The sequence below is a fragment of the Anomalospiza imberbis genome, chromosome 1, assembly GCF_031753505.1.
Source record: "Anomalospiza imberbis isolate Cuckoo-Finch-1a 21T00152 chromosome 1, ASM3175350v1, whole genome shotgun sequence".
NCBI lineage: Eukaryota > Metazoa > Chordata > Aves > Passeriformes > Viduidae > Anomalospiza > Anomalospiza imberbis.
Genome location: NC_089681.1, coordinates 48,505,501 through 48,516,162, shown reverse-complemented (window position 1 = coordinate 48,516,162; position 10,662 = coordinate 48,505,501). Strand labels below are relative to the sequence as shown.

The following is a 10,662-nucleotide window of genomic DNA, read 5'->3' as shown; positions in this document are numbered from 1 at the left end:
GGATATCCAGAAGATACCCTTTTAGAGGCAATTTTTATCATGTAAAACCATGACTAAATACATAATCATGACATTATGTAATCAAGATATTAGTCTGCTGAAAGTATGTAGAGAAACTTGTGTACAGTATCATCATAGCTCAACCCGGAAGTTCAAAGAAGAGGCAACTGCAATTTTCTCTGTTAAAATAGCTTTTTAGAGCCACATTATTACAAATGCAATTATGATTATTTTGAATTCATTAAACTGTAGGATTATATTATGGTCTGGGTTGGAAGGGACCTTAAAGATCATCTGCTTCTAATTCCCTTCCCATGGGCAGGGACATTTTCCACCACACAAGGTTGCCCAAAGCCCCATCCGATTTGGTCCTGAACACTTCCAGAGATGGGGCATCCACAGTCACTCTGGTCAACCTGTTCCACTGTGTGGGTCTTACCACCCACACAGTAAAGAGTTCCTTTCTAAAATCTAACCTAAACCTACCCTCTTTCAGTTTAAAGCTATTTCCCTTTGTCTAGTCTTTCTTGGACCAAAACTGTGCTTTTTTTTGAAGGATACTTAGTAGAGGTTTAGCCTAAAATAATTCACACTCAAATCACTGCTATTAAGAAGGCTGATTTTAAACTGGCTTCCTGACCACGACAAATATTTAAATACCAAGTACATACATGGTCAGTCCAGGTCATTGCTTCCTTCATTTAATATTGCCACATTCTGCACTACAGGATGCTTTGTGAGTTGAACAAGCTGGGGCCATGAATGCAAGTTGTGAAAAGCTGCAGGCCAGTGCAGAAGAAAGGTGCCACCAACAAAAAGCAAGCATTGCTGCCCCAAGCAGTGTGCACACCAAATGCACTTGGTATGCCAGAACTGGGGAGTTGTACCCTCCCTTCCTCTTTGTGCTCATTATTTGTAAGATGTGTGTCAGCTCAGCAGTCACTGTGGGAGGGAGGGAAATAAAGCAGCTAGACAAGAGACAGAGAGGCATTTGTGCATGGCATGAAGTAGAGGAGGGCTGGTAGAATTTGAAGACAGATTGGCTGTTGCAGAGGTAGTTCCCATTCCTAAACCATTGTCACTGAGGCAAGAGAGGTGGAAAGCCAATGCCACACAAGGCAGAAAGGCAGGGCTGTGGAAGGCAGCATTCTGAAGGCATTGATGGAAGGAGGGAAGACATGGATGTGGTGGCTCTACTTTGCATATTGGAAAAAGAAAGCAGCATTGATCAGCACACACAATGTCTGGAGATCTGAGTTTTGATGGCACCAAAAGGAAAAATCAGTATAAGAGAGAAAGGCATAAAGAATTTTAGCAAGGGAAAGTAAGACATCAGCATGTACAGCACAGACCAAAGGCAAACTTAGCAGAGGGCAGACTGCAGAACTGACATTTTATTACTGTCTATTTCTGCTCACTGTGGAAATATAATATAGTAATCAGCTAATTCCTAATCTTGTCTGCTTATTAACTTTCCATCTAATTGCATGATACAAAACTTGAAATTAACAGAACATTTAGGTATTACAGATTTGTTTATTCAAGGTTCCCTACAGCAAGCTGCAGATGAATTATTCAAAAATTTGAAGTGAAACATTGATTAAGAAATCCTTAGGAAATAAAGTCATTACTCAAGGGAACAAAATCCACTTCAGGGAAGCTCTGAAGACCTGGCAGTCATCATATTTTTTAAAATCCAATAAAGTTTTCATGAAATGAATGCACCTGTTCTGGAGCAGCTGAGTGCTCACTGGAAACCTTGAAAAACCTACAGTTTAGAAGGAGCTCTGCCAAATGGCCTATATTTTATCTTTCTTCCATTTTGACACATTGATATAAAAAGTTACATCTTTGCTTCTCAGAAGTTCATCCGTCTCTTCTCATGATGATTACCCAGATGAAGTCATACTTCTCATGATGACAGTCATTTTACTAGAACTACATTTGATGCTGCAAACAATGGGGAATTAGTCACAGATGCTGATGGGCTCTTAAGAAGCCAAGTGTTCTCATGGAGAGGCTCCCCTGTGATGCAACCATGACAATAAAAGATCCAACACTCCTGGCACACAGAGTGATAATGACGTAAAGAAGAGTACTTTGTGATGTTTTCCTGGAGGCATCCATTTTTGATCCTGTATGTCATACATGATTCAAAAATAGACTAGTGTGTTTTGAAAAGAATACATAAGAAAATATAAGAAAATATGTTCCCAGGAAAAATCTCCTAATAAAAGTCTGCTTTTGATGCAGTGTTTCAACATAGTAAATAGATGAGAAATAAATAATAGAGGAAAATAAGTAGTAAAATATTTTTCATATAAAAAATGCATAATTTGAACAAAAAATAGAGAAATTACAACCTGTTTTTTCAAAGCATGTTAAGAATATTTGCCCTGTTCTTAACAAAAGGTAGAGAATGAGATTAAAACACCTGGATACCTGCCTCTTGGGAAGGCAACACTTGGTGGTAAACCATTAGCATCTTGGCATCCCTCCCCATCCCAACTGTTTCAGGAGGATTTCCCTTCCTACCATGTACACCACCAGCCCATTGCCAATCCCTTTCAACTTTATCTGAGTCTTCCCCCACTTCAGAAGCCAAGTGCAAAGCAAGTCTAACCCACCAAACCAGCCAGGCTGCAAACACAGCCCGGTCCTCATTGCACACAAGTATCTTCTGCTTTCCTAGTAAAACAGCTGATCAGTCTTCAAAAGAGAGGATTTCCTCCACTCCAGCCATGAGTATATGACTTCTTTAACATTTTCTTCCCCTGCCCAAGCCTAATACTGCACGCTTTCTCAACACAACCAGCCTGATACCAGGGCTCTCTCTGCCTGCTGGGGTGATTTGTAACACTATGGTGCCAGGAATCTTGCCCCCTCAAAATGTCACTCCTAACTGCCTCTCCTCTCATCTAGTTCAACTTGAAGAAAATTTTTCTTCTGAAATACAATACTCACAGAAATAAAGGTCACACAATCAGGCCAAAGCCACATGCTCAGCAAAAAAGTGAGAAGTTTTTCACAGCATCAGGATTACAGTCCTCAGAAACAATAATAACTACTTTACAGAGAAACAGATGCTCTTCTTCCCTAGTTGAGGCTGTAGATAAGCTCTATTGAAGTCAAAGCAGTAAATGTGCTTTGAAATTCTGAGAAGTACTTTCACAGCAATTTTCACAAATTGATCTCCTTTTCTAAAGCACTGCAGAGTGTTGAGGTCATTGTTGTTGAGCAGAAAGAGTTAAGTGTAGCAGCACTATAGAGCCCTCATTATATGCTGACAATGATGTTTTGACATGTTTTGACTTTAGTGCTCTCTTCATACTGTGGACAAATACTGAGTTGTCTGCCTATCTGCTCTGTGCTGAAAGTTCTTCTGAGGTTTTCAAATACAAAGGGTCTAAACCCACTTCAAGCAAAATCACCATAATCACCATTGACTTCCAGAGGCATAAGAGAAGCCTTTATAAAAATAGATACAAGATACATAAAAACCTTCTTCATGAAATATCACCCATATTCTTGAAAGCTATACATTTATTCTATAATCCAAATATGTTTAACAACAGGAGTAAGAGCTATCTCATCTTACAAAACAGCTCCTCTCTTCAATTTTTGAAGTGCAGAGCTAAGTACCAAATCGTATCGCTGATGATAAATGACAAGCTGAATCTGAATTTTGACCAGCAGGATGCACTCATTTTACAACTACAGGCCTCTTTTGAATATACTGGTTCATCTGAACAGGTAGACATCATCCATTAGGAGCTAAACTTAGACCAGCAATTTTGCATATGGCATGAAATATAGACATTGTTTCACTACTGCGGATGGGTATGGGACCATTAGCACACTGATCGAATTATCCCAGATTTGTAGTCTTTATTAAATCGTTCCTGAACTCAGCCTGATACAGAAGAGATCTCTTCCCTCAATGAATATGCTGCAAAGTACTCCTGCCACATGCCCTGCTGACCCAAATGAAGTCAAGGATTTCCACACGCCCAATTCAGTGCAGCTACTAGGTGGCATATAAGAGCCAGCTCTCCTGACCTGCAGTCATGCTCGTGATCAGGAGATGCCTGGCCATCCAGAGAAACTTCAGTGCTGGGCCTCTTCATCCCTTTTAGTGAGAAGCCTGAGAAGCCTCAAATTTGGCACATTACCCAGCACCAAGGACAGTGCTTATGACACCATTTTAAGATTCTGTACATGAAAGAACAAAATCTGTTCCTCATGCAAATGTGATAATAAACAGCTTTTACAAAGTAAAAGTAAATCCAGAATGACTGGTAAAAGATGGAAATGAGCTTCCATAACTACTCACTCATGATGTAACTGGCTTTACTTTATTGCTGGCTTTACTTTACTACTGTCCTTTCTTTCTATACTAGAAAAATCTCACTCTGAATTTTAGTTATCTCACTATCGCCACTAGCAACAGAAGCATATTTGGTATGATAATTCATTTCTGAAGCTGCTGTGGGGTAGGCATAGTAGTGATTTGTAAAGCTACTGTTTAGTCTGACCATGCTATAACAGAAATCAATTGTTCTTCTGACAGAAGAAGTCTCAGAGGACAAAATAATGCAAGATCTCAAATGTATCCTAGTTAGTTTTTCTGTCTTTCTAATTTTAAGAGGTGGCAGGAAAAATATAAATTCAATTTAATGAAGGAAAAGCCCCACTCAAGTCATCCACAGGTGGTTATGTTTTTTTACCATATTCATGCCACAGGAACAGGGACACCACTGAATAATTATTTAACCTGACAGTATGGTGGGCAACTCAAAGGACTGAAATTGTGCTGAGCCAATAGACAGTGAACACAAGGAAGGTTTGTAATTAATTTTTAAACCCATTTTTTCCACATCAAAGTCCCCTTTGGCTTCTGGCAGTTGGATCTTGCAAGATCTTGCAAGACAAGTTATGAAAGAAATGACAAGTTATGAAAGATATTAGGAGAGGGCCGGGGCAACAAGGGGGACTGAGGTAGAGCTTCCTGTGTACGGAGAGAGGGCGGACTTGAGGATCATCTTAGCTGAATTAAATCACACCAGCAGATGTACTCCTACCTGCTGCCAGCTCCACTGAGAAGATACAGACATAAAAGATAAACTCAAATTACCTTTTATCAGGTTATGTTGCAAAGTTGAGAGGTGGCATTAGGATGATTGGAGGCTTCTCAGAGCACCACAACCCAGTGATAAAGTAGAACATTGCAAATGCAGCAAGCAAAATAGTTCTCTCAGCCAAATCTAATGAATTCACTAATCACGTTGCTGTAATTTTCTTTCAAGATATTGGTAGAATAAGTGGGTACCTCGGGAGCCAGTACTGCCTGTGGAATCCAGAACTTCTGCTGTTCCTTTATTGGTGTGCGTGGGAAAGTGCTTTCCCTGGATGTATTTATATGCTGGCTTTAAATACTTATATTTACTTGGGGACTCTAAATACTGTTATAAGTGGTAAATTGTCATTAGGTCATCTTCCTGATGCATCCCAGATTAAAGCTAATGCCCTTCAGGTGGGTGCTATTGAATTAGCCTACCACCACATGACAGGTATCCTCTAATCAAAAATGTATTGTCTTCTCTGTTTAGATCAACTTTAGTTCCTTCTGGGTAGAAAGATAATCCCATGAGTAGTCCAAATGTTTTCAGATGTGTGGAGTTGTGCAGGCCAGAAACAAGCAGGAAATTACTTGTCCCCCTTAATTATAACTACAATTTGTATTTGAGTAGGACTTTTATTAGGTGGTAAAACTTTATACTTTGCACTTTTTCTTTGCATACATAACATTTAAATTGCCAATTTGATGCTGCAACAGAGCAAGTGGTGTTAACTTTCTAGGCCTTTTAGTGGTTAAAAGCCTTCTTTAGGGATGTCAACAATTCTGTTCATAAAGTGGCTAAATTTCCTCCAATGTCCAAATAAGTGACTGCTCAAGAATGCCAGGGTGATTTAGGACTGGTTGAACAGGAACACAGAATCACAGATATTGCACTTATAGTTTACCACAGTGAAAACCAGACTTGTTAGGAAAAAAGCAACTTAAGTTAATTTTTAATTTCTTTTGAATGGGGTTCTGATATTTCTTTGTATTAGAAGATACTGAAATGATGAAGTGCACTTTCTTTGCAGCCCATTTTGCATGTGATGGGGCCCAAGAGTTTGTACAGAATAAAGGAGCTTCTGTATTTCCATTTCTGTTTGTGGGTAACTGTAGTTTCTTGCCTTTGTACCTTAGACATATTTACCAAATACTGTCAAAGAACAATTGCATTTTATGATATGAGGTATTCCCTCATCTGTAGTATGCAAATAAATATTCTGATTTATTTTCGCAAGAATTGTCTAACCTAGGCAAGTCACATAGGAGTATTGTCTTCAGACAAAAGAAATAAGCATTTTGACAGTGAGTTAGTTGACAGATGTCAATTTTAAACAAGATTATCACACATTATCCCAAGAGATTGAAATTATTACAGAGAGAGCATTCAGAACAGAGATCAATTCTCTAAAGAAAAGGAGTTAGATGCATCTGAAATGGAAATGAAGGATCCATGCAGGCAATATAACCAGTCTTCCATCCTTTGAAACAGACTTGACATTCCACTCCAGGACAACATTAAGAAAACCACCTAATATGTCTTCTTTGGTCAAAGCCTTTCCTCCCAAAGAATACATGAAAATAAAAGAAATTTCATAATTCTTTGAGCTGACACAAAGCTTCTCACAGAATCCATGCAAAAATGAATATCCAACTATGTTGGAAAGTTGGTATTTTAATATATAACTACTTGCACACACATATCCCTACAGCTCTTGACAGTCCAAGTGTGTGCATGTACATGCGTAAAGCAGTTTGAAGAAAACTTTTGACCTGTCAAGTGCATGAAGGATGTCAACCAATCTTCAATACAAAGTGCTAATTTGCTGGACATTATTCCTGACAATTTATTTTAACTCAGGGAAAATATTTTATTTAACTGAAACTGTGTGCTATTTTCATAAATTTTTTTAGGGTCTATTCCATTACTAAGTTTTGCTTCATGCAGCCCCTCAAACTTTGCTATGTTGCATCTTTGGTAACCCTGACCACTAAGCTACTTTTGTTGTTGTTTTATTAGAGTGATTAATAATAAAGTAACATGGTTTATAAAACACCAGAAAATGATCTTCAGAAACCCCAAAAATAAAGCATCATTTCCTCAACACAATTCCCAAACATGTAAGCAGGTAAAGAAAACAATTAATAATGGAAGTAATAAATGTTCAAAATAGCTCTTTCAAGTCAAGTGAAAGTAGAACATGTTGCAAGAATACTGTACAAGATCATCCCATTTTTCCTATCCCTGGATGACACAGCCCTGAGATAAAAACACTGAGAAGCTTGGAATAAGGTAGCCCTCTTAAGGCCTGCAGTAGGATTTTATGTTGGGATTTCTGAAGTGAGATCTGTGGCACACAGTTACTGCACAGCAGAGATTTTGCAAACTGAGGCAGGCTTCTTCCAAACAGCATCTCAGTACTGTCTAGATTGCTGCCTTCTCCTTCTCAGAATTTTTAGAATCTAGCATAGAGAAAAGACAAGCTGCTGATGGTATATTTGGAAATCTCTTTGACTGAAAGAATAGACTTTTCCCCTTTCGTATTCCCCATTCAGATGGTTGGTAACAGGGAAATAGCTGTCTCATTTCTTTAAGGTCCCTCAGAAGCTGGTCCAGCATGAAACAAAAGTGAATGGCCCCATTATGCTAAGGAATCATAATTTTAAAAATACCAGGGATGCTTTTCTTAGCCAGTAATTGCAAATTCAATTTTAGTACACTGAATGTCAACAGGCTTCGAGGAGCAAGCACATTGCAAGCTGGAGTTTGCCAAGTTCAAGACAATTACAAGTGGTCTTTATTTCTCTGGTCATTCAATAATATTAGACTTCATTAAAAAGAAAGGATTGCATCGCAGAAACTGAGCCCCAGAGACAGCATTCACTTACAAATATACAGAAAAATTAACCTTGCAAGCTACCATGACAGAGTTTAAACTGCCACCAAATACAGAGAATACCATGTGGTATTCTCATTTAATATAGCCTTTCTATTGTGCTGCTTACAGGATGTCAAGGGTGTCAAACACAGAAGGAAAGAGTAAAATTAGTAATCAAAAGAAGGATTGTAAAATCAGAATTTGTAATAACACTCTTTATAGACTCTAATCCATAGACCGTAGAATGATTTGGGTTGAAGGGGCCTTAAAGACCACCTAGTTCCAAGCTCCCTACCACAGGCAGGGGGCCCTACCACTAGACCAGGTTTCTCAAACTGGTCCTTGAATCCTCCAGGGATGGGGCATCCACAACTTCTCTGAGAGACCTGTTCCACTGCCTCACCACCTTCCCAGTAAAGATTTTCTTCCTAAGATCTGATCCAAAGCTACCCACTGTCAGTTTAAAGAATTCTTCTCTGTCCTGTCCCTATGTGCCCTTGGAAAAAGTCCCCCTCCAACTCCCGCAGGACCCCTTTAGGTACTGAAAGGTGCTCCAAGGTCTTCCCAGAGCCTTCTCTTCTCCAGACTGAACAACCCCCGTTCTCTCCATCTGTCTTCATAGGAGAGGTGCTGCTGCCCTCTGATCATCTTCATGGCCCTGCTTTGGACTCAACAAGAGCAGGTCCACGTCCTTCTTGTGTTGGGGGCCCTAGAGCTGAAGGCCTATATTTTACTGTTAAAAGAATAGTATTAACTTTAATTTCATTTTGCAGAGGACTGAACCTTTTCATCTTAGCATCTCAGGGTACTTTATGTGACACTCCACCCCACAGTAGTTAAAATGCTGCTATGAAATCCTGCTGGTATTAAGCACACCAACACTCTGGTGGGACTAAAATAAAAATCAATGTGTAAAGAAAGCTCATAGCCCTGTGCTGCACCTGAGGTATGCTGTCACCCTCACTGCTGACAAAGAGCTGTGCTTGCCCCACCAGAGACATAAATACACCCACTGATCTCATGTTTCTAAACATGCATATCAATTTATGCTTAAAGCCCCCAGTCACATGCAACTTCTTTTTGCCATCTTTAATTCTGAATGTAGAACAGTATTTCATGTCTTTTTCTTTAAAAGACAAACTTGCTGTTAATTTATAATGAAATTTTGGGTCCACTGATTTTAGTGAAAACAAAACATTGCACCTGGAATGGAGAAAATATCTAGGCTAAAGATGATTAACTATTCATATTTGTCTCTGCATTTTCAATAGACGTTCTCTCTCCCAAGAGATCAGGGATCAACCTCTACTTAGATATTTCATCCTTGCCTTTGGCATTAAAACCCTACCCCCTTCAAGCACTGTTTTAGTAATGTTCTTTCTATTCTAAGGAATAAAAATAACAATGAAATGAATGATTAGACATGTTATATATGGCATTCAGTGATGGGGGAAAATGAGATGGCAAAAAAGCTGCATTATATTTATACTGCTTCCTTATGCTTACTTTTTTGTTCCAAGAATAAGATGCTTTCTCTTTTACATTCTGATTGTGCTTTGTGACAATCATTATTCAGGGAATGAATCATTTTAATGACTTTAAAATTAATTTAGTAGTCTCAGCCTAGCTCCCAGTGAACACGTGTCCACATCAAAAAAAAGAAAAAAAAAGGCCCACTAATTGGCAGTCTCATTGGCATTCACAGCACAGGAGCCAGGAGCTCCATAGACTTTAAAGCCAGAAGTGACCATTGTGATCATCTAGTCTGACAGGTCATGGGACTTCCCTGAATTAATTATTGCTTCAAATCTAAATAGCAGTGATATACCTCAAGCCTCTTTTTTACTAAAACATCCAATGTCAATTTTCAGGTTTCAAGTAGTGGAAAATCCACTAAAATTCTTATTTAGGTTATTCTACAAGCTGATTTTACTCCCTGTTAAAAAGAAAAAAGAAAAATCAATTAAAAAGAAACCGCAGAGCAAATCTCAATTTTCCTTTGAATTTTCATACTATAAACTTTAAAGTTTGTGAACATCTTAATCCTTAGTTTGCTAAAGTGAAGTGTCCTACTTGCAAATTATTAGGGTGATATGAACATCAGAACAGGAGGATGATTTGTTTTTAACACTGTTGTTTAGTTGTTGGGTCAATTGTCCAGGAAATTTGAAATCTATATTCAGACCATTCCTAATCTTGGGAACAGGGAACCCACAGTATCCATTTCCCACAATGTCCCAATTGCTAGGCTAACCACTGCTGGAAACTTGAATCTGGACCCTGGAATACTGAGTAGACTTCTTCTGAAAGATGGGTCATTTTGTTGGTCAAGGACGCAGTGTTTCTGAGGGCAAAGAGAAGACACTGGAATGTTTTGTATTTAGCCTGAAGTGTGAGGCCCTTCATTCAGAAAGAGTACGTTATACTACAGTATATCGCATATACATTATATAATATTAAACTTAAATTTTGAATAGTGGAAGAACTCAAGAGATTAAAACTGCACAGTCCTTCCTGTCCCTATCCTCCTTGCCTGTAGAGTTCCATGGTATTTTTGGTTATAATTCAATCTTTATAATTTCACCCCTGTATTTCCGGTGCCATACCTATTAACTCAGTACTACTCACTGGATTTTACATTACAGATCTGGTAGTCCAATACAT

The 10,662-nt window shown here is 38.7% G+C and overlaps 1 long non-coding RNA gene across 1 annotated transcript; it reads right to left on the bottom strand.

The window, feature by feature from the left end:
* Positions 1-1,786: 1,786 nt before the first annotated feature.
* On the bottom strand, positions 1,787-5,493 carry LOC137478447 (uncharacterized). The gene is made up of 2 exons (XR_011001594.1): positions 5,330-5,493; positions 1,787-2,135 (listed from the first exon to the last, which is right to left on the bottom strand). It is a non-coding gene; the product is annotated as an uncharacterized lncRNA (long non-coding RNA).
* Between the last annotated feature and the right edge of the window lie 5,169 nt (positions 5,494-10,662).